Source organism: Balaenoptera physalus (assembly GCF_965194825.1).
Source record: "Balaenoptera physalus genome assembly, chromosome: 2".
Classification (NCBI taxonomy): Eukaryota; Metazoa; Chordata; class Mammalia; order Artiodactyla; family Balaenopteridae; genus Balaenoptera; species Balaenoptera physalus.
The window spans coordinates 148037970-148061182 of NC_138883.1; positions in this window are offsets into that span (position 1 = coordinate 148037970).

Below are 23213 nucleotides of genomic sequence, written 5' to 3' on the forward strand. Positions count from 1 at the left end.
CCTGCAGTCTCACCACATGTCACAATCAGTCACTTCATTAAGGATGGAGCTGGCTCTACGCTGACTTACCAGCCACCCATCCTCTCCCCATCCCTCTCCAGCCAGCAGGATTCTGCCCAGTTTTCAAGGTACCACATCTCCCCACTTTCTCCATGATCCCTCGGGACACCCCAGCCTGCACACACCTAGGAGTAGGCACCCTTCTAGGCATTGGGCTTTGACCATGGACAAGACACCTGCCCTGGGTGAGGAGAGGCAGGCCTGGGTCAAGGGTCGTCTGCACTGACACATACCCCACCCCCATCCACAGCCCGAAACAGCCCACAGGCCTCCGCATGGATGCAGCCTCCCTGAGGATTTTGGCTGTGCCCCCGTGGCATTCTGGAGGCAAAACTCAGCCCCTTGGCTTATTTCTCAGGCCCTTAATGATTGTTCATGGGGACTTCCCTGGTGGTCCAGTGGTTAAGACTCCACGCTTCCAATGCAGGGGGCCCGGGTTCGATATCTGGTCAGGGAACTAGATCCCACATGCATGCCGCAACTAAGGAGCCCGCCTGCTGCAACCAAAACCCGGTGCAACCAAATAAATGAATAAATGTTTTACAAAATAAAATAAAATAAATAAATAAATGATTGTTTATGGAAGGAGGCCCCAGGGCCCAGCAGACTACCCCAGTCCCACATGGGAGTATCTTCCAGATACATACAGTTCTCTTCCCCAGAGGAAAATCTCACCATAGCCACCGGCCCGTGTTTTCCTTGCTTAAGAGGATTTTGACAGAGGTGGCTTCTGCATGTATGAGGTGGGTGAGTATCTAGTGTCAGATGGAAGGAACAGGATAAACAAAAGCAGGGTAGGGAGGATCAGCCCAGAGCAAGTGGATGGGGATGTGTCTGGAGTGAAGAGGGTGGACTGGAAAGGGGGCTGAGGTTTCCGCTGCAGGTGGGGGACTGATGGTATGTGTTTACTCTGACTTTTGGAGCCTCCTGACACAGCAGTAAGTTTGCTTGCTCTAAGGCAGAAATTGGCAAGAATGGGGCAAGCAAGGGAAGAAGTAACTGCAACACGGTTGTTGAAGCTCAAATACTTAGCAGCCCTGAGAAAACGAAATCTTGAAATGGTAGCCAGGAAGGAAAGCCAAGAACAAACTCTGGAGTCCCCAGAAGGTTCACCAATGGATGGCACTAGGCACCTCTGGATGTGGGTGTGAATGGGGGCTAAGATAATAACTGGCATAAAGTCTGCTTAAGAAGCACCCAGATGCCCAGATCCTCTCACCAGATCTGTGCTGCCTTCCTCATCCTGGTAAAAGACTGGATGTCTGTCATCTAAGGAAGGTAAAAGGGCATATCTTGGGCTGAGAGATACCATTCACAATTAAGGGCAGAGGTGCCATAATAGGAACAGAGGGGTTAAATGAACCTATAGGTGTTAGATGCTGAGACCATGCCCCATCCCCTCTTCTGGGTTTTCAGAATGCCCGCAGCCAGAAGGCTGAAAGGGTCTTTCCTGGGGCATTAGACCAGGCTGAGGGGAACACCTAAACTTTCTGACACGTGTGGTTGCCCAAGGGAGCAGCCAGACCACCCTAGAGGGAAGGGCGCAGGTAATGAGCCCCCACGTGTGCAGAGCTTCTAATCGGGGTTTCACAGGCAGCCGAAGCTGACCCAGCATCTCAGGAAAGCCTGTGTCGTGAAACCTAAAGCTCCAATAGATTTTTTAAAAGCAACTTGGAGGAAACAGAGACTATGCAGAGAGAAGTACATGGCAACGTAGTCATCAATAATGTCATCAGAGAAAATATGGCAACCCATGAAGGGAGGCCACATATAAAGAAACATTCAGAGAACAAACAAGAAGTGTTCTTGGAAATTTAAAGTAGCGGAAATGAAAAAAAAAAAACCTCCAGAGAGGGATTGGAAGATAAAGTTGAGGAAATCTCTATGAAAGCAGAACAAAAGGAACCCCAAAAATGGGAGATAGGAGAGAAAATAATAAAGGGGGACCATCCAGAAAGTCCATTGATCAAATAATAGGAACCCCAAAAGAGTGAGCGGAGAAACACGGGTGGCGGGAGGTGGAAGTGGGTGGAATCATCATTTAATTCATCCTTAAAAAATCTCTAAAACTCAGGAGCATGCACTGAAAGGGCCCACAGGGAGCTCAACGGGAAAAAATAGTTCTACCCCAAGGCACATCACTGTTGAAGTTCAGAATAATGGGGACCAAAGTGTCCTGACATTAGAAGTAGGTCACATAGAGATGGTCAGGAGCCAGAAGGCGAGAGGCAAAGCCTTGAGAATCTAAAGGAAAGTTATTCTCCAGTCTTTACCCAGTGAAAATATAAACCAAGTACTTTGAGATGAATGAGATCTCAAAAATTTTACCCATGGATTCTTTCTCCTGGTAGGATGCTACCAGAGATAATTCTTCACCAAAATAAAGAAGCCAACCAAGAAAGAGGGAGGCATGTGATCCAGGAAGGAGGCATTCAATGCAGAAGGGAGGGGAGGGGTGCAGAGGGCCACCAGGCCAGGCTGGAGCAGGTCAAATGCTCCATGGACACTTCTTCAGGAGGTGAAATAGACAGGATCCCTGTATCCATCAGGAGAAGCTGGTCCCGAAATACAAACCACCTGCAAATCTCAAAGGTTTTTTTCTGGCCATGCTACACATCCATCGTGAGTCGCCTGGGGACGCCTAGGTTGATGGAGCAGCCTCTGTCTAGAACATGCTGGTCGCCATGGTAGAGGGACCCAGAGGTGTCCCTCATGCCTCCTTTCACACAAGATACACTGTCCCCCTCCCCAGGTGGGAAAACTTTTGAATCCTGACCTCGGGGCCAGAGACAGGGAAATCGGAGATGAGAAGGAAAACAGGGATTCGAGGCCAAGGGAGGTAGCATCCTGCTCGAGATCGAGGACCTATGTAGACGGCTCCACCCCACTCGCAGCTCCAATACACAATCTCAGCATTCAGTGATGGAAAGGGACAGAATGACACAACAAACAGCCCAATTCAGAAAGGGGAGGAGGGGGAGATCCCAGCAGACAGTGTCCATTAGCAATTCTGAGACCCTGCTGGGCAGATTTTGCCCCTCATCCTGGAGTGACTGGGTGAATAGTCCCAGTCCCCCCGCCACCCAATTGTTCTACGGGCCCTGCTCCACCTTGCGGGGTTCCTCCTCCACCATCATCCTCCTTGGCTGCATGTTGCGGGAGAGGGGCAATGGGAATATGCTCTCCTTGGAGGCTGAGCAGTTTCCCCAGCCCGCTTTCAGCCTGTAGAAGGTTAGAGATGAAGGGTCATCTTAAGTTCCAACCACAAACTGTATTAGTGCTTGTACATGGTTTTTTTGCCCTACTAGTTCCTCAAAACTCTAGTTAATGTCTTACCTAATCTGTTCGATTCCAGCTTGCTTCATTGTCAGTGGCCACTCTCAAGGGCCCCACAAGACATATTTGTCTCAACTGAATTGCAGCTTCTTTCAGCCTCTTGGTCTTTGATGGTAGAGGAACACTCTCAAGTCTCTTTAGTCTCTGAAACTTCAAAGTTATCCCAGGTGACAATGTACCCAACGTTCTACCACTGGCTATGTGATGGCCATCCTTCCAGCCTCCACAATCAGTGTCCTTACTGCCCACTGGACCAGCCTTTATGCCAATGTCACATGCCTTTCTTTCTATTGCAGCCATGCCCCACTCCTGGTTACCGTTTTCTGTACCAGTCAGGAGCAGCTAAGTTATGCTTCAGTAACAAATAGTTCCAAAACTCAGTGGCTTCAAATACCATAAGTTTAGTTCTCAGTACCTGGAGGGTCGGCTGAGCACTCTGCTCTGTGGCATGATCATTCCCACCCCAGCATCCAGAGGGACAGAGCATCCCTCTCTGGAACACTGGCAGTCACCACAGCAGAGGGAAAAAGGAAGGTCTGGCAATTAAATGCTTGGCCCAGAAATGACGCACATCACTTGTGCTCTTAGCTAGTCACATGGACCATCCTGCCCACAGGGAGCCAGGGGCAGACCCACGATGTCCCCAGAAGGCAAGGAGCTGAGCTATGCCGAAAGCGTTAATGTTTTCCACAAAACCTGATGTGACCTGAGAGGCTATTGAGAAAACTGGCAAAGAGTTTGGGGTTGGATTAATGGTAAGGAGATAGAAAACTAAGCAAACGGAAGATAATCAAGAGCTCCAGAGAGAACAAAAGAAAGTCCATTGTCACTGACCACTTGGTTCAGTTGCAGACAGTATTTCCGTAATGATCATTGTAAACAAGGAACATGGATCTAATGGAGGAACAGGGCCCCCAGACATGCCCACGTGGGCAGAGGCGGCAGGAGGAAAGGGAGCCAAGTCCACACCTACATCTCGGAGATCAACCAACATCACCCCAGACCAAAACCTCGGGAGGCGTCAGTGTGATCGTGTGTGATGGCAGAATTCCACCGTGGCCCCCCACCTCCCCATCCCTGGTGTCCACACCTCCTCCCAGTCAGCCCAACACCAACCCAGGTGTTTCTGTGAAGGGCTTTTGCAGATGTGAATTAAGTGCCACATCAGTTGACCTTAAGATGGGGAAGATTATCTGAGTGAGCCTGACCCAATCACATGAGCCCTCTCATCTGGGTCTAGGGTCAGAGACAGGGAGGTCAGGGAGATTGGAAGCAGGAGTGGGATTTGAGGCATGGGAGATTCTCTGTTGCTGGCTTTGAAGGTAGAAAGGCCTCATGGCAAGGAACATGAGGGGCTGGGAGTGGCCTCCAGCTGACAGCAGACTGTCAGGAACAGAGGACCTCAGTCCTACAACCACAAAGAACAGAATCCTGCCACAGCCACCTGAGCTTGGAACAGGGCCTCAGGCCCCAGAGGAGAACATGGTTCAGGCAATACCTTGGTTTTGGCCTGAGACAGAAAACCCAGCTGCACCAGGCCCAGACTTCTGACTACAGAACCGCAGGTCATAAATGTGTGTTTCCAGCTAGGCTTGTGGCAATTTAGTATGCAGCAAAAGGAAACAAATGCATATACTGTTTGAGTTGTGGAAACGATCAGGTAAAAGAGGCAAGAAGGATTGTCTCTGGGGAGGGGGAAGGAGGGAAGGGAAGGAATTAGGGACGGCTGTGTTTCCTAACCTTGCAGCTTTAAGCTATCTGCATGTAGAAATTTGATGTAAGGAAAAACTAATATTGAAAGATCATGTCAGAGACTACCAGCCTCCCAACTACTTTCAATGGAATGTTTGTGCCCCCCCCAAATTCATATGTTGAAACCTAACCCCCAATGATGCTATTAGGAGGTGGGCCTTTGTGAGGTGATTAGGTCATAAGGGTGGGACCCTCATGAATGGGATTAGTGTCCCTATAAAGGACCCCCACAGAGCTCCCTCACCCCTTCTGCGTGTGGGGGCATAGTGAGAAGACAGCCATCTATGAACCAGGTCCTCATCAGACATCGAACATGCTTCGTACCTTGATCTTGGACTTCCAGCCTCCAGAACTGTGAGGAATAAATATTTGCTGTTTATAAGCTGCCCAGTCTATGGTATTCTGTTACAGCAGCCCAAATGGACTAAGACATCAACAAAATCCATCCCCTCTTTCCACAGCAGTGAGCAACCATACTTCCGACACACCTGTGCAGTTAGGTGTGACCAGGTAATTAGGTCCCCAGGGCGGGACTATGAGCAGAGGGGCTGTGGGCTTTTAAGAGAGTGGATCTCTCTCCTGCATCTTCTCATTTCCTTTCTGCCTGCTGGATGCTTATGTAAACAAAGCCCTAGGGGATGATGAAGTCACGAAATAGAGGAGGCTGGAACCCAGAAATCTGGCCCAGGGTGCTCGCAGATGGTCACTGTGTTTCAGCCATAATAATCCAGGGCCTACCTGTTACTGCAGCTTAGCCTACCTTCACTAATACGAAGGTGGGAGGGGGTGGAGGGGATGGAAGGAAAACAACAGAAGAAGGCATATGAGGAGAGGGCTTGGTGGCATGTGGAGTGAGGCCTGTGCTTTGTGCTATAGTGTTCTTCTCTGGGGCTGGCTTCCTGGTGGCAGCCAGGGGTGCCAGCTCTGGGCATCATCCTTCCTCCTTCCCAGGGAGTCACTGATGGCTTGCCATGCTAATAGGAGAACAAGCCATTCTCTGTTGTATGACATGGGGGTGGAGCAGAAAACCATTTCCATGTCCTGTCTCCCAGTGGTCCTGGAGTGCAGAATAATTCATCAGGGCCCAAATGATGAAAGCCAGCTTCACATCTGGTGCACATTTACATGGGGAAAGATTAAAACCAGAAATGCTTCTGAGACCCAGCCATCGAAAGACTTAAGAGATATTTACAGGGTCGGCAACAAATGTATGAGGAAAGCATGTTAAAATGATGGATAGTCCCTTCCAGGCTTGCTGGAGCAGATGGCTCCCACTCCTGAGCACAAGCGACGCGGGATCCCCCCCTACTTCACGATGATCTGGGAGGGTCTCTGGTCTCAATGGTAATTGTCTGTTCTTTTGTGCACCGCCCCCTCTGCCCCGACAATAAACCCCTAGTAGTCTGCCATTCGTAACTCGTAATCCCCTCCCTGGTGGATGCTCTGGGCCAGATGCTGCATTTTATCCTTTTGAGTTGACTCTGAGATTCTTTCCCAGCACCAGTGAAGGTCAATAAGTCCCAACCTTCAGGTAATGCTTCATAGCCCCCCTGACACGTTGACACACGTGGAAAAGGCACAAGAAAGGGGCCACTCCCTCCCACTCTACAGGTGAGAAAACCGAGCCTCAGTCAGGCAGAGAGAATTCCCCAAGGCCATACCTAGCAAGATGCAGAGGCCGGGTTCTTTGGCCTCACCATGGTGCCTGCATCTCCAGCCTCTGGGAAGCTAGCTAATTAATGTGGGGATTTATCAGATCCATTAAATAAGAGCCAGGTTAGCCCATTCTGGGCTCTCATGGGAATCCTGTCTGATAAGTATTCCCATTAATGGGAATGGGTGGATTTGCCATGAACGATGTAGGATAAAGACAACAAAATTCTCAAAATTCTTGGCTGTCTGCATGTAGGACTTCAGTGAAGTCCTTCTTCAGTGAAGAACTGAAGGATGATTGACAGGACCCAAGGGAAGCAGTATTTTTTTTGTTAGTGCTGAAGGGAGTTAGAAGGTGGGGCTGGGTCATGCCCAGTCAGGTGGGCACTTCAGTTTGTGCACCGGGCGTCTGGGGTCACCTTCGGGATCACATCCTTGTACATTCACTTGGTTTTCTGGGCTTGGGCTTCCTACGTAGGACGGTACATTGAAAGAGTCAGTAGCTATTAGACCTGATTTTACAGTTCAACTAGTTGATTTAAAATTTTTTCCAGGCTTCCCTGGTGGTGCAGTGGTTAAGAATCCACGTGCCACTGCAGGGGACACGAGTTTGATCCCTGGTCCGGGAAGATCCCACATGCTGTGGAGCAACTAAGCCTGTGTGCTGCAACTACTGAGCCTGCGATCTAGAGCCTGCGAGCCACAACTACTGAGCCCGCATGCCACAACTACTGAAGCCCGCACGCCTAGAGGCCGTGCTCCGCAACAAGAGAAGCCACCGCAATGAGAAGCCCGTGCACCACAACGAAGAGTAGCCCCCGCTCGCCGCAACTAGAGAAAGCCCGCACCCAGCAACAAAGACCCAACACCGCCATAAATAAATAAATAAAATAAAGTAAAATAAAAAATTTTTTTTAAAAATAATAAATAAATAAATAAAATTTTTTCCAAATGTAGTATGAGTTGGTTCATTCTACTCGAGGCTCTTTGAACCGGAGCTTTCTGACTTGGGGTTTGGTCTTTGGTATGAAACTTCTTTCGTATGTAAAGCAGAGAACTGCACAACCAGGGCTATTGATATTCCAGGGGGGGGGAAAAAAAAAAAAGAAATGTTTTCCCCCAAGGAAAAGGAAAGGAGAAGTTGAAAATGAATTAGTTTTAATCACATTTCAGGTAACTTGAGAGCAGCCAAGGGGCAGCCATTTCTAACCAGAAGTCATTTCCTGAAAGTCCAGAAATAGTTCCCACTGGAAACGGCTGACGGAGGCCCTTTGAGTGGTTTGCATTGGCTCTGGTGGGTCACCAGGAGGCCAGCCCTCCAAAGGCTCCTCTGCAAGGGGACAAGGATGCCCCTGGCTCTGGGCTAGCCACTGGGCAGTGCTCCGTGACATTCAGTGCCTCGGGGCATGCAGCCCCTCAGGAAACGGGTCCTCAGTGCACGGGTCCACACGTTCTGCTGTGTCCTTGAAGTCTCTCCTTAAAGACCTTTGTCCACCCACGTGTCATTATGAAGCAGTAACTCCCAGGCTGGGAGGGCCTGATTCAGAGACTGCAGCCCAGACTCCTGGGTGGGGAGAGGGAGGGAGCCAGGCTCATCTGAACCATCCCAGTGATGTACACAATTCTACCTACAGCAGTTTCAGTGTGCCTGGGACACAGTGGCAAATGGGAGGGACCTGGGGATCCCCTGAGGCTGCCAAGCTGAAGGGGAGCTCACTCTTCAAGTCAGAAATTGTTGCAATATCACAAGGCCGTTTAAAATACTGTTGCAATATTGTTGCAGTTTTTAAAAATGGCCGCAAACCTTTTGATAAGGCTCCCATTGACTCTGGGCAGCTGGCGACTGCTTCAACCCATAAAACCCCGCGCAAGGGGAGTGGTGTGACCTCTGGTCCTAAAAGGCAGCGGCCTCCCCAGGCTGTCCTGCAGTGCACCCATCACAGGCTCCCTCTTGGAGCCCTGAGCTTCCGTGTAAGACTTCCAACGACCCGGATCTGGAAGCCAGCCTATGGGTGAAGAAGCATCTTGCAGCTGTTTCTCAGGTCTTGCCGCCTCCAGACCTCCCAGCTGAGGCCCAAGTATCAGTGGAGCAGAAACAAACCATCCCTTCTGGGCCCCGTCAAAATTCCTGATCCACAGAACAATGGTTGTTGCTCTAGGCTATTACATTTAGGGTTAAACCAAGAAATGACTGACCTAGTCTGGATCAAAGAAAAGGGATGTCTTTTGATCCTGGGGAGGGAAAGACCAAGATGGTGGGCTTGGGTCTGAGGTCTGGACCCTACATGTGAGCTGAGGGATTTTCAAGAGACTTGACCTATTCTGTTTGACTTAGAGGCTGACTTGAGACTCCCCTCACGGCTCAGGGAGAGACCCCAAGTGGCGAGACCTTCAGACCCTCCTCTGAGAGGCTGGGTGGAGACCGTTATGTGGACCCATCTCCATGGCACACCTCTATCTGGCACATGACCCATTTGGGGTCTTTGCAGCAGCCTCATCTTCAGGAAGGTGATTGGGACTATGGCTGTCCCAGGCCTAGCCCCTCTGACACACTCTCTAAAACTCCAGGCTTCAAAAGCATCCTTTTTAAAAAAATATATTTATTTTATTTATTTATTTACTTGGTTGCCCCGGGTCTTAGTTGCCGCCGGCAGGCTCCTTAGTTGCGGCTTGCATGTGGGATCTAGTTCCCTGGCCAGGGATTGAACCCAGGGCCCCTGCATTGGTAGCTTGACTGCGCCACCAGGGAAATCCCTTCAGTAGCATCCTTACTGTAACATTATTTAATTTGAAAAATATTCAAAAGCTTAAAAAGTAAAAATTGCCATTAATCTCCATTCTCTCCAGGAAATGAATCCCTTCTTTTTTCTTTTCTGTCATCTTTTCCATCTACAGACCAGTTTTCTCTATTTACTCATTGTGACAGTCATTGTTAATTGTTTCCTGTCTTACTCTGCTACTGCTGCATAACAAAGTGCCCCACAACTCAGTGGCTCAAGATAGCAATAAACATTTACTATCACTCACAGTTTCTATGGATTTGGAAGTGGCTAAGCTGGGGGGATTCTGGCTTGGGGTCTTTCTCACAAGATTATAGTCCTGACGTCAGCTGGGACTACAGTCATCTAAAGCAGGGGTCCCCAACCCCCGGGCCACAGACCTGTACAGGTCCACGGCCTGTTAGGAACCGGACTTCACAGTAGGAAGTAAGTGGCAGGTGAATGAGCAAAGCTTCATTTGCCTCTCCCTATGACTCCCCATGACTCGCATTACCTCCTGAACCATCCCCGCCGCCCGCCGTCCATGAAAAAATTGTCTTCCACGAAACCAGCCAGCCCCTGGTGCCAAAAAGTTTGGGGACCACTGATCTAAAGGCCTAATGGGGGCTGGAGAATCTGCCTCAACATGGTTCACTCACAGGCCTGGCAAGTCGGTCCTGGCTATCCACTGGGCGCTCAGCCAGGGCCGTGGGGCTGGGCCCATGGACCCTCTCCAAGTGGGCCTCTCCACAAGCTGCTTGGGCTTCCTCACAGCCTGGTGGGTTGGCTTCCAAGAGCAAGTGTCCCAAGAGATGGAGATGGAAGGGCACAGCATTTTTAAAACCTGGCACCCAGAAGTCACATGGCAGTACTTACTTCCACAGTACTCTCTGGACTGGGGCAGTCACAAGGTTCCCTGCTTCAGGGAGGACACCTCTTGATGGGCGAGTAGCAAGGTTCTAGAAGAGTGTATGGGATGGGATGTATTTCTGTGGCATTCTTTAGGAGATAAAACCTGCCATAGGGAGTGAGGGTGCCAGAGGTCTTTCCATGCTGAAGTGGGATGGTGTCTAATTCTACTGCAGTTCATAAGGACATTGGGGAGGCCTGAAAAGCCACAGCCCTATCTCCCTTCCTTCCTCCCGGGAAACCGAAGCTCTTTTTGAGAAAAAGAGGTGTTATTTCCTTTTAAAGATAAACTATAATTTTATGTGTCAAGGTGAGATACGTCTCCACTTCAAACTGTGGTCACTGTGGAGTCCGGGCCCAGAGGGACAGAGGTTCCAGCAGTCCGAGAGTGGGTTCCTGAGATGGTACCCAAGGCCACTTCCCAGAGAGACATGCTGAGAGTGCCCCCCACAGAGCCCTGCTGCACCCTGGATGTGTCCCCCAGGGCCTTTGCAGTAGAGACAGGAGAAAATTCAATCTCTGTTCTTCCCAGCCTCCCTCGGAGCTGGGCATGCCTCTGACTCCACTTGGACCAATGGGATCTTAGGGGGCCCATGGAGATATGGTGTCCCAGAAACCCCAGGACAGGGAGAGGTGGACCCTTGCCACCTTGTGCTCGCCGTGTGTACCGGGGCTTCCTGTGGGAAGGCCTGGAGGGATAAGGCCTGGGGAAACACGACAGTGGGACATTTGGACAGCAGAGCTGCCTGGCCGTCCTCTGGGTCCTTCCTTCTGTGGGCACTTCCACCTGCTGTGCACATCGGCTCCTGCACCCCGGGCTTCCTCTCACAGCCCTCTCCATGCAGCTCAGCTTCAGTACCCTCTGCTGACCCTCTGAGTCTCCAGGGAACAGAGCCCCAGGAGGAGGCCTGATGGACGGAGGGACAGTCCTGCTGGTGGGTGGTTCACACAGCAGGCCTCCTGAGGGCCCTGGTCAGCAGAGCAGCTGCCCCGCTGAGTATCTCGGATCCGCCCTGCTGCAGGGGGAGCATGGGGAGAAGCGTGTAGCTGGAGCCAGGGGGCTTTCTAGAGGGGTGATGCAGCCAGCAGAGGGGGAGGGGGGGTCTGGTTTGGAGACCCAGCTGGACAACCTCTACCACCTGGCATCTGCGCCCTAAAATTGGAAACATCCTCCTCCATCACAGGATAAACACCCCGGTGTTAGAAAGGGCTCCGGATGATGCCCCACCCATGGGAGACAGCCACCAGTGGTAGCAGAAGGGGCAAGAGGGCAGGGTGTGGGTGGAACCATGCCTGGACGGTCCCAGACACCCTCGAACTCGGGGGCACCACAGAGGGCCAAACAGCTCTTGCTTTTCTCCCCAACACTTTACTTTGAAAGTTTTCACCCTGAAAGAGGAATGCATTGAACACCCTTTATGCAGATTCACCAGTTGTTGAGTTTTTGCCATGCTTCCCTTTATTTCTCTTTCCATATATCTTTCTGTATCTATTTTTTCCTGAATCATTTGAAAGTACGTTGTTAACATCATGACACCTTACTCCTAAATATTTCCAAAAATGAGGACTTGCTCCTTGAGAAGCCACAAAGCCGTAATTGCATCTAAGAAGTTCATCGTCCTTTTATGACAATTACATAATATGCAAACCATATTTAAATTTTTTGCAATGGCTCTTAAGCTCTCTTTCTGGCCACACATCTCTTCTCTATCAATCAAACTGAGAAAGCCACACTCTCACTCAAACACGCCCCACCTTAGGTATTTCTATGGAGCCTGCCCACCTTGACACTGGGTGGGGGATGGTGAGGGGGTCACCAGGGACCAGGATATCTCACTGTCCCCCTGCTATCCGGGTCTGGCCCTGAAGGGATGGAGCTGAGCTCCGACAAAGGCACCATGGGTTTTCCTGCCTTTAAGCAGCTTGGTCTTCAGACCAAGACTTTAGACTGTAGACCTGGGCTATCTCAAGCCACAGGGCTGCCCTCAGGCCCCCAGCCATCTGTAGCCTTGTCCCCTCCTGGTCACCATCTCACTCCTTCTTATAAAGACAGAGAAGAACACCCATCCCCTCCCTCAAACTGCCTTCTGGAAGGAAGGGGATTAAGTCTGGAAGAAATCAGTAGTCTACATTTGTCCACTCTCCGATGACACCAAGTACTATTATCTGGTCCCCACCATGGCCCCATGGTATGGGCTGAATATTTGTGTCCCCCCAATCCATTTGTTGGAGCTCCAACCCCCAATGTATTAAGAGATGGGAGGTACTTAGGTTTAGAGGAGGTCATGAGTAGGGCCCCCATGATGGGATTAGTGCCCTTATCAGGAGCGGAAGAGACACCAGAGCTTCTTCTCTCCACCCTGTAAGGACACAGCAAGAACCTGGTTGTCTGCAAGCCAGGAAGAGAGTTCTCACCAGATACTGAATCTGTCGGCATCTTGATCTTGGACTCCCAGCCTCCAGAACTTTGAGAAGTACATGTCTGTTGTCTGAGTCACCCAGCCTACAGGATTTTGTTACAGCAGCCAGAGCTGACTGAGGCAGCCTGTGAGGAGGGGATAACTTTCCCATTGCACAGGGGAAGCCCTCTCTGAGAGGCATAGGGACCACACCAAGGCACACCCAGGGCCTAGGTTGCAGCCCTGTCCGGATTCCAAGCCCAGCCGATCAGTTGGAAATGCTTTGGGTTGCAAGTAACAGAACCCAGTCAACAGTCACTTAAATAAACAGGGATCTCCCATCAGAAGATGACAGGGCTGGAGAAGTGCTCAGGGTGCCCATGGGGGCCCAGCACCTTCTCCCTACCCTTTCACCATCTTTAAATGTTGGCGTTGTCTCTAGAAACACTGGCCACAGCTCCAGGTCTGCAACTGGAGCTAGAAGCTGAATCAGGGGCTGGGGAGAAACACAGAAGAACACGACCTATACCCTCTGTAAGAAGCAGCAGCTTTCCCAGAAGGCTTCTGCTTTATCTTAGCTGGCCATACCAGTCTCTGAGTAGACTGATGAAGCAATTCTCTGGGGCACGTCCTGTGTCGCCTCACCCCCCATCCCACCCAGCACCTGTTAACAGAGCCTGCTTTCTGGCTCAGGGTGTTTGCCAAGTCGGGACTGTCCAGGAAGTCATTGAAATTCACAGTGCCCTGTAAGGTTTCATAGGATCCCTAGCAAATGAGCATGCTCTGGTGTGTGGTGTTTGTTTTCCTAGTGGGAAGGGGCAGAAGACGGGGTGTTTCTAATTCCATACCTCTGGCCCGTCTCTGAAATGTTCCAGGGTTTTCGTGGTGAGGGTTGATGGCCTGTTTGTTGGAGGGATTTTCAAGTTCGCCATGGGCTTGGTCAAGGTGGCAGTGACCCCACGGAGCCTCCTCGCAGGCGGGACGGGGGATCCCCTGGAGGTCCTTCTTCCTCCAGCTATGCATCATGGCTCTACCTTCTCCTGCTAAGATAAATGATGTTACACAGGATCACTGCAAAGTGGGCGGCCCTGGCAAAGGCTCAGTTCCTGGTCCAGAGGCCAGGCTGCCCTAAATGCTGCCCTTGCACTGTGACACTGAGGCTTGGGGTGACCAGGCCCCTCCCAATGCTCCCAGCCAGCCAGCCCTCTCCCCTCCAGGCCCAGCCTACCTGCAGCCTCTCCTTGCAGCCTCCCCCCAGCACACCTCCTTTTTCGCCTGTGCTCCTCTCTGGCCCCCATTTCTCCTCCTGAGGCCCGGGCTCAGCCCTGACTTCCCCAGCTGATGAGAGTTATCTTGCCCGTGGCCGTATCTTTTTGTCATTAGCTGTGCTGGGCTCAGGCCTTCACAGGGGGCTGCGCTCCTGGGCTCCTCCAGGAGGACCCCCACCTGCCCCACCGGGGATCACAGGCACCCTCCACCTTCCTTGGGCTTCTGGTCGGTTTTGGACTATGGGGAGTCCCAGAAGGAAGTCACAGGGAGAGAGGAGGAGGGGCCCTCCCCTGGCTTCTGTGTAGACTGGCTATGTCCCTTGGGAGCAGGTCATGGCTTTGAAGGAACCCCTTTCCACTTAGCTGTTTCCCAGTTCCAGGCGCTGCCTGCCTGCCCCATGAGGACCCTGGATGGTAATGGTCTCTCGCCTGCTCTTACTTCCCCGAGGGGATGCCCTGTCCCTGTGATTTCCCTACTTGCTAGCATTCTTGTCAAGGCCACATGTGCTCCCCCAGGCATGTGGACGCATTTGCATCTGTGACCAGCCCGACCCTTGCCCCTCCAGGTTAGCTGGAAACACATACAGGGTTAAATGTTTCTCCCGAAAGCCGGGGTAACTGCAGTGTTCCCCACTGGAATACAGTTGTAAAGTGGATCTAGTTCCACAAGTGTTGGCTGATTGTAGGTATTGAGGTGTGGATTCCGGACTAAGTACCCAGGGCACCAGATCACAGACGCTCACAGCCAGGACAGGAGGCCCTGAGTCAGGAGAAGGCAGCCGAGCTCTGGGGAGCCGCCGGGAGGAGCTTCCAGGGAAGGTGAGGCGTGTGCGGGGGCTGGGTGGGTGGGCTACCGGCTCTGTGGGTCCACCAAGGAAGAAAGGGTGTTGGGGTGCGATGGCAGAGGCAGCCCAGGACCAACGAGGCGTGCTCAGGGGCCGGGAAGTCTGACCGGCTGGAGAAGAGCCCTCCGAGAGGCAGGTGCCACCTGCTGATGGCAGGGCCCTAGGAGCTTGTCAAGGGCAGAGGGTCATATGCTGGGGAGTCCCCGACACAGGCAGGGGCCCACGGGGGGCTCCGAGGGGAGTGCACAGGTTGACCGAGGCAGCTGGATGCCCTGAGGAAGGACGGGTAAGGGAGGAAGGGAGAAGCTTCAGATGTTCAGGAAAGAAAAGGAGGAGGAGGGGCCCGGAGCCTTGGGGCAGCTGAGAGCACCATACGTTGAGGAGCTGGGTCTTCAGCTCTGCTGTGTGACACTGGGCTGGCTAGTGAACCTCTCTGAGCCTGCTTCCCCAGCTAAAAAAGCTGCTTTGTGGGTGGGGCATCAAATAATGCAATGCTCCAGCCTGGGTGTGGCACCCACCACGTAGCAGGTGCGTGTCCCCAGGCAGTGTTTTTCCCTCCTTCAAGTCTAGTGTCACTGTTGGTGACCTGGAGACCTCACTTCACCAGGCAAGGTCAGCCCCTCCCCCGGCCCCGGGCCTCCGGGTCTGACCTGGGCCGTGTCCCTTGCAAGGGTCGTGTTCGCCCCGCGGAGCCTGGAGGCCCCTGGGTAGCGGCTCAGGGAGCAGATGCTGGCAGCTGCCGCTGGCCCCGCAATGTGGCTTTTGTCAGCTGCGGTGGCTGTGGAGCTCAGGATGACCTGGGCTGGGGAACAATTCCCCAGGCTGGCCAGAGAGCGGCTGCAAGCTCTTAACAAAGCCACTGGGCGTGGGCGCAGTGCGGCTTTGGGCCCCACTTTTGTGATGCAGATGTGGCAGGAGGGGCCCAGCCTGCTCCCCCGCCAGCCCCGTCCCAGCCACTTTGTGATGCAGATGGAGCAAGGCCTCCGGCACTTGGCAGGGCATTCCTGCCTGTCCCCACCACCCTCCCCAGCCAGGCTTAATGACCATTACCTGGCACTGGCGCGGCAGGGACCTGGCCCTCGGGGACTCTCAGCTCAGCAGGAGGTGCTAGGACCAGAGAAAAGAAGTGGAGGCAGAGGACCACCTTGAATTGCACAACCGGCCGGGAAGGATGAGACCAGGCTCCTATGTGCAGACGGCACTCAGGCCACGCTGGCCAGGCCAGGGGACAGTGTCTGGGGTGGACAGCCTCGTAGGCAGAGGTACAGCAAGTGCCAAGGCCCCAGTGTGGTTGGCCAGTTGCAGGAGGAGACTGGCTGGTGGGAGGAAAGCTCATCCCTGGACTCCTGGGCTTCTGAAGGAAAGGGCCTGAACCCCACAAGGTCGGGCACCCTTCCGGCCCCACCACACACTAGCCTGGAGGGTGACTTAGCAAATTTCCAAATTTCTCTGAGCCTTTGTTTCCTCGTCTGGAAAATGAGGATAGGAGTAGCCTCTATCACAGGGTCCTGGTGAAATGAAATTAGATAATCCAGAAAAAATATTGAGTTCAGTGCCCAGCACATAACAGGTTCGCAATGGCTGATAACGATGGACAGACATTTGGCAATATTTATCAAACTTAGAGATGCATACACCCATTTCCCTATAATGCTACTTCTAGGAATTTATCCTACAAATGTCCTCACATGTACAAAATGACACACATTCAAGGTTATTCTTCACAGATCTGTTTGCAGCAGCCAGAGATTGGAAATGACCCAACTGTCCATCTCCAGGGGTTGGTCACATGGATTATGACCTGTCCACTCATGTAACAGTCCTCTTTTTGGGGGGGTGGGGGGAGCGGCCTGTGGCGTGGCTTGAGGGATTTTAGTTCCCCAACCAGGGATTGAACCTGGGCCCGGGCAGTGAAAGCGCACAGTCCTAACCACTGGACTGCCAGGGAATTCCCGTTAACAGTCCTCTTCAGCTGAAACAAGAATGAGGATGCCCTTGTGTACTGGTACAGGGGACCTGATCGCACAGGAGCTGCAAGGGGTAAACACAGCCATGCACAACAAAGTCAGTGCCCTAGGAAAGGAATGAGGCCCAGCATCACAGGGGCCCGGGGTCCACTGGCCCGGGGAGGGGGAGGGTGTGCCAGGAAGGGTGGCATGCAGGGCCAGGGTAGTGGACACACACACGCCTGGAGGTAGAGATTCTTTCCTGCAGAAAGGAACTGTCTTGGGGCAAGGTGGTGCACACAACACCACCTTGGGGATGGGATGGTGCGACCGGTCACCATGGCAACAATGGGCAGTTGTAATTTTCAGAAGGTGGGCAGTGCCCCGAGCACAGGAAGAGGCTGCAGGTCCCCAGCAGGACTGCCTCTGGGAGGTGCCTCAGTCACCCTGGGTGTGCATGTGGCCACAGCAGTGTGACTCCCCGTCTGTAAAATGAGGATCTGACCCGTGAGGTCTCTGCACCTCGGGGCCTGGGAGGAGAGATGGAGGGAAAGGCTGGGAGCGTGCGATAGAGCAGGCACAGGGCTCCACTGATGCAAAGGCTGTTAGCCTCCCACGGCGGGCCCAGAGGGACGGCCTCATCCCTCTTCTGTTCCCTGTCGCCCTCATTAGAGAGGGCTGCGTGCAGACTTAAATTTCTGTCACCAGAGCATTTTCCAGATAAGCAAATAGCGACTAGAGAAAAGAAAGAAGGCAGACTGCGTTTCCTTTGGGCGTGGGGCTTCCCAGCCATGCTGCCCACAGGGGCTGCTGCCTGAACCCAGGTGTGAGTCCCCGCCAGTCCATCCGCCTGCTTTCCAAGCCCCTTGCCCCCACCCCAGCCCTTCCAGCCTTTTTTTTTCCTTTTTTTTAAGGTTTATTTATTTATTTATTTTTTGCGGTGTCGCTGCGCACGGGCTTTCTCTAGTTGCGGTGAGCCAGGGCTATTCTTCTTTGCTGTATGCGGGCTTCTCATTGCAGTGGCTTCTGTTGTTGCGGAGCACAGGCTCCAGGCACACGGGCTTCAGTAGTTGTGGCGCACTTAGTTGTGGGCTTCAGTTAGTTGCTCTGTGCCTTGTGGGATCTTCCCAGACCAGGGCTCGAACCCGTGTCCCCTGCATTGGCAGGTGGATTCGTAACCACTTGCGCCACCAGGGAAGTCCAACCCTTCCAGCTTTGAACCTGCTTGCAAAGTCATCCTACCACCCCTGGCTCCCCAGGAAGGCACCACCCCACCCTGACTGCTGGTCTGGCCCCTTGGCCTGAAGTCAATCTCCCTTGGGACATCGCCAGCTATGAGGGAGGTGAGGGTGGGGGTCTGATTCTGGTGCTCAGCATCTCCCAGGCCTGACCCTCCTGGGAAGGGCTGCAGGAGATCTCTGACCTCTGGACGTGGCGACCCCGGTCCAGTGGGCAGCCCCTCCTCTGTCCACATGGGACCAGGACACACAGAGCTCTTTCTGCTGTGGAGACACCGTGTAGATGGATACAGAGGCAGGAGCAGGCAAGGATATTGGGGGTGTCCTGTCTGCTTCCCTCCTCCTGCATGTTCTCCAGGGGGTGCCCTGCCCCCTCCGCCCCTGCCTGGTTAGACCAGGCTGGCTCCAGGCATCGGCCTCCCTGTCCCTGCTTCTCCATGGCTGCCTCACTGACACCCCACAACCTGTGCATCAGCCCTGTCAAGAGCCTCTACCCTTATACCCCACCTGCCGGGTCCCCACCATCCCCACCCTGCTCCACTCACACAGGCACCAGGGGCTGGAATGAAGAGGGGCTTAGAGCTCCAGCTCTGTCCTGGGGCGGCAGGTAGGGTGGGCCACAGCTGGTGTGCAACAGCTACTACACTTGTCATGAATAACGGGGAAAATCCACGCAACGCTCTAGGTCAAATTACATCTTGTGCAGACGGATTTGCAGGATGCCCTCTTGGGTCTTATTCACTCTCAGTTGGTGGGGGGATGGGTTTGGAGACCCCCCTCCCCCAAAGTGTGAACTGATGCTCCTTTGTCTTTCACAGACATCTGTGCTAGTGTGTGCTCCCCATCACTACGGGAATAGTTTTATCTTCTGCAGAGGGAGTTTTTTCGGGGAGAGCGGTTTGAATGGCAAGGCTTTGGGGGAGCCTGAAGTCCTCTGCCCCTCCTTCTCCCCCAGGTGGAGTCAGACCCCGATGCCCCTCTCCCAGCCAGGTGGGCCCTGGTGAGGCTCGGGGCTCTGGGCTGTTGGCATAACCGCTCCCGGGGTAGGGGTGATTCCTGCGGGCTTGGCTTGGGGTCAGGGCTGCCCACAGTCGTGTTTGGGATGTGGTCCCTTTACCCTGTACAAGCACAAAACCATCCCCCCATAGTCTTGAACAAACTAAGAATATCTGCCCCAGCCAAATGACAGAAACACTGTGAGAAGTGAAGCATCTGTCATTTAGAGATAAGACTCTATTTTAGGTTGAACCTGTTTAAAGATTATGTTCCTTTCATTCGAAATGCCACCTGGCAGTGCCAGCCTACGGGCACTTTGCAGCTTTGGGGACGAGTGTTCGATCTCTCCGGGCCTCAGTGGCCCTGTCTGAGGGTCCAGGGGGTGGGCTCAGACCCCAGCTCAGCTAGACTCTCACAGCTCAACTCCTCCACCTGGTCTAGGAGAATTTCCTTCATTTCTCTGTCTCTCCTCCTCTGCCCCCACCTTCCACCTGGGCCCTGAGGGCATAGACACCCGCCCCCTCCCACCCAGGGCCTGAGGACATGAGAGGCTCCACCCTAAGGCCCTGAGAGCAAGAGGCAACCCCCCCCACCCCAGGCCCTGAGGGCATTCTGGCTTTGTCTAGACAATGGCTGGGGGGAGCCAACAGGGTGCCAGAGGTCCCCTCCCTGCGATGACAGTGGAAGCCCGGGGAACCTACAGCAACAAGGTCCAGAAACAAGCATGCTCATCTCACCTCTGGGCCAGGGACCAAGCAGGGACCGCCCTGAGACCTGTGTGCCCACCGCTCCCTGCCCTCCCAGCACAGGCCCCAGTGACTCCTTCCAGGGGTCTCCACGGCACAGATGATGGCACTGGCTCTGAGAGGTGGCCTGGGCCTCCCATTCCCACTTCCAACCTGCTGGCCACACCCCCTTCCCCTGGTCCGCAGGTTCTCCATGGCTACACTCCAGGGAGGACCCAGGGAATCCCGCTGTGCAGAAGCTCATCCCTGGGAGCTGGACCCTCGCTGGGTCAGGGAGGGATGAGGGACCCTCCAGCCTGGCCTGGACAGACGGCACATCTGGGCGTATTTTTCTGCTTTGGGGTCTTCTCTGCCCACACCCTCTCCCGGCGACCTGCACACTGGGGCTGCTTCTGTTCATTTGCCCTCTGGCCTTCCTCCCAGGCTGTGACTTCTTCAGGGCCGGGCCCAGCTCGTGGCACCCAGTGAGGGCGTGCCAGCTCCCTCGGTCCCACCCCTCCCCCAGGCACACAGAAAAGTCTGGACTGGTCAGGGGATGGATTTCCCAAACCCAGAAGCATCTCTCCACTTACCTCACCTTGATTAAGGGCGTCGCTATGGTGTCGGGGGTGTAGGGGGGGCCCTCAGGGCTGGGGCCTTTCTCTACTGGTCTGGGAAAGTCTGTCTCAGCAACCAGTCCCATCTAATCATCCAAAGAACTGAAATAGTTAAAATCTTTGGGAGAGTCAGGCCCAGGTAGAAAGGCCTTTTTTTTTTGCATTTTTAAAAAAGCCTGATGAAAATCCAATCCAATAAACATCTGAGGGTGCTGCTTCTTAAATTAAGTTTGACATGTTACTATATCATTCGAAAAGTAGAACCAAAACAGATGTCCCCCTGCATTTCTTTCCTAAACATTTCAGTGAATGAAAAGCCATTTTCTTGCCAGGTCTTTTATGGAGAACCCTGCGCTCTGGACCCTCCCTCCAGAAGGCCTGATCTGGTGGGGACCCACTCCAGGCCTGATAAGATCTCAGGCAGTGGGTTTGGTCCTATTAAGGCCCTGCGGACTCATCCCCAGCAAGCAGGGGACAGTCGGTGCCCGCTGGACCAGGGACAGCTCTTTTTCTCAGATCCAGGACAAGTTTCTCAGGCATGACGCATCTCGCCTCCCCTTGAATGCTCTACCTAAAGAGGACAGCCAGGCAAGCGGGGAGGGGGACAATGTGGGTAGCTCAGCAGCACTGCCCTTGACCTCTAAGGGAAGAAATGAGGAGGGGCTTCCCTCCCAGGATGCTCCCGAGAGCCGGGCTGGCTGGACATCCAGGCCCCGCCTCTGACCCGGCGCCCAGACCTGCCCCACACGGGTTGGAGACCGACCAGGGCGGGACGGGAGGAGAGCGGGCACTGTCCCCGCTGGGCACACACTCACCCACACCCGGCCTTGCTCAGCGCTTCAGTCGTCATTGAGGAACCCTAACAGTCAGCGCTCTCCCTGGTCCAGAGGGCAGAAAACCCAGGGCCCGAGGAGACCTCCACCTCTGCCCCAGTGCCAGCTCTGGAGACTCAGGCCTTTCCTGAGACCCCAGCCAGGCCTGGCCAGTGCTGTGGGGTCAGCATCTGGGGCCTCCATGAACCAAATTTTTTTTTTTAAAAGAGATGAAAATAGACTTGCCAACTTGTTTTTCTTTTTTGGCCGCGCGGCTTGTGGGGGTCTTAGTTCCCCAACCAGGGATCGAACCCACCCCCTCGGCAGTGAAAGCACGGAGTCCTAACCACTAGATGGCCAGGGAATTCCCTGCCAACTTCTTATGTTGTCAATTAAAGGCGTTATGACAAAAACAGCCTCTACGTACCATGATGATTTCATTAAAAAAGAATGTTTTTACATCTGAAAAAAATATTAAAAAAAATAGATACATTCAGCTTTATACAAATTGACCAGGCTGCCCTAGTTTCCTCATTTTACCTGAGACCAGGGGGCTCTGAGTTGGCCTGGCGGGGTGGCTTGGTGGTGCCAGGGCACCCTGCAGGCCCTGCTAGTTTGGGGACGGACAGCCAGGTCTCTGCTGAGGTTGCCCACTTCCCGGACACAGCCCCCCAGGGTCCCAGGAGTCCTGGGAAGCAGCGAGGCCAGCCCAGGTGTTTTCTGGACAGCATCTGGCCCGGTGCCCAGAGGACTGAGCAGGGCGCATCCTCCCTCCCCAGCCTGGCATCTCTGGCCTCCAGGGCTGGCACCGCCGGCCGGCCAGGGCTACCCCAAACACGCGGCCTGTGCTCTGAGCCAGCTGCCAAACAAAGGAGCACTGTGGGCCTCCGCCTGGCGGGCGAGCACATGACGGCAGAGGGTGGGCGGTGGGCTGGATGGCTGCGCCCCGCCGCCTTCCTCCTGGCCAGGGCTCCCCGCCTTGCATCTGACCTCACAAAGCAGGAGCCCGGCCAGACAGGGTTTGGGGGTCGCGGGGACAGAAGAAAACACAGAGTTGTTATACCCTGGGGAGGCCTCTTGTCCAGAGTCTTTGAGCTGGGGTCTTCCTGTGGTCTGCCCAGCACCTGGGCCTGGACTTCATCCGAGCCTTGTCCTTTGCCCTCTGTCACCGATGCCTTCTCCAAGACAGGGCCTCGGGGTCCAGCATCCTCAGAGCCATGGCCCCAGGCAAGGGTGTACTGGGGGCCCGAGCCTGCCCCCAGCCCAGGGCCCCTGACACTCATCCTCCCTTCCCAGGGCACGAGGGGCTCTGACATGGGGCCCCCAGCCTGTGCCACACTTGGCAGCCAGGAAGAAAACAGAGCCCCAGCGCCCCAGCTGTGACCCCAGCAGTGCGGCTTCCACACGAAACAGAAAAGAGCAAGACCGCTCTGCCCATGTCCGCTGACTCCTGCAGGGAGCCCACAGATCTGCTCGGGGCTCTCACCATCTGAAAAACAAACCAACCCCAAATACCCCGACCAAAAAGCAGAGGGTCTTCCGGAACCCAGTGTGAGCATGTCCACCACGGCATCCCTCTCCTTCCCAAACTCCGGATGACAAGGGAACCGTTGGTGTATTGAAACATCTTCTACACCGTGGAATATTCCACCGTTGAAAAAATACTTACAAAAGACCCCAAACCAATATGAAAAGCATACAGACCCCAGCTATTTCTCTGAAGACCCCATCTTGGTGAAGGGGCCACCACCCTCCTCCTGGCCTAGCACCTCCCCAGGGTCCTCCCTCCCCTTGTTCTCTGCATCCCTCTGTCACACACCGTATGGGGGCCAGTGCCCCCCTCAGAGCCCCAAGAGGACCCTGTTCCGGAGTCCTCCTCCACCTGGGCCCCTCCCCAA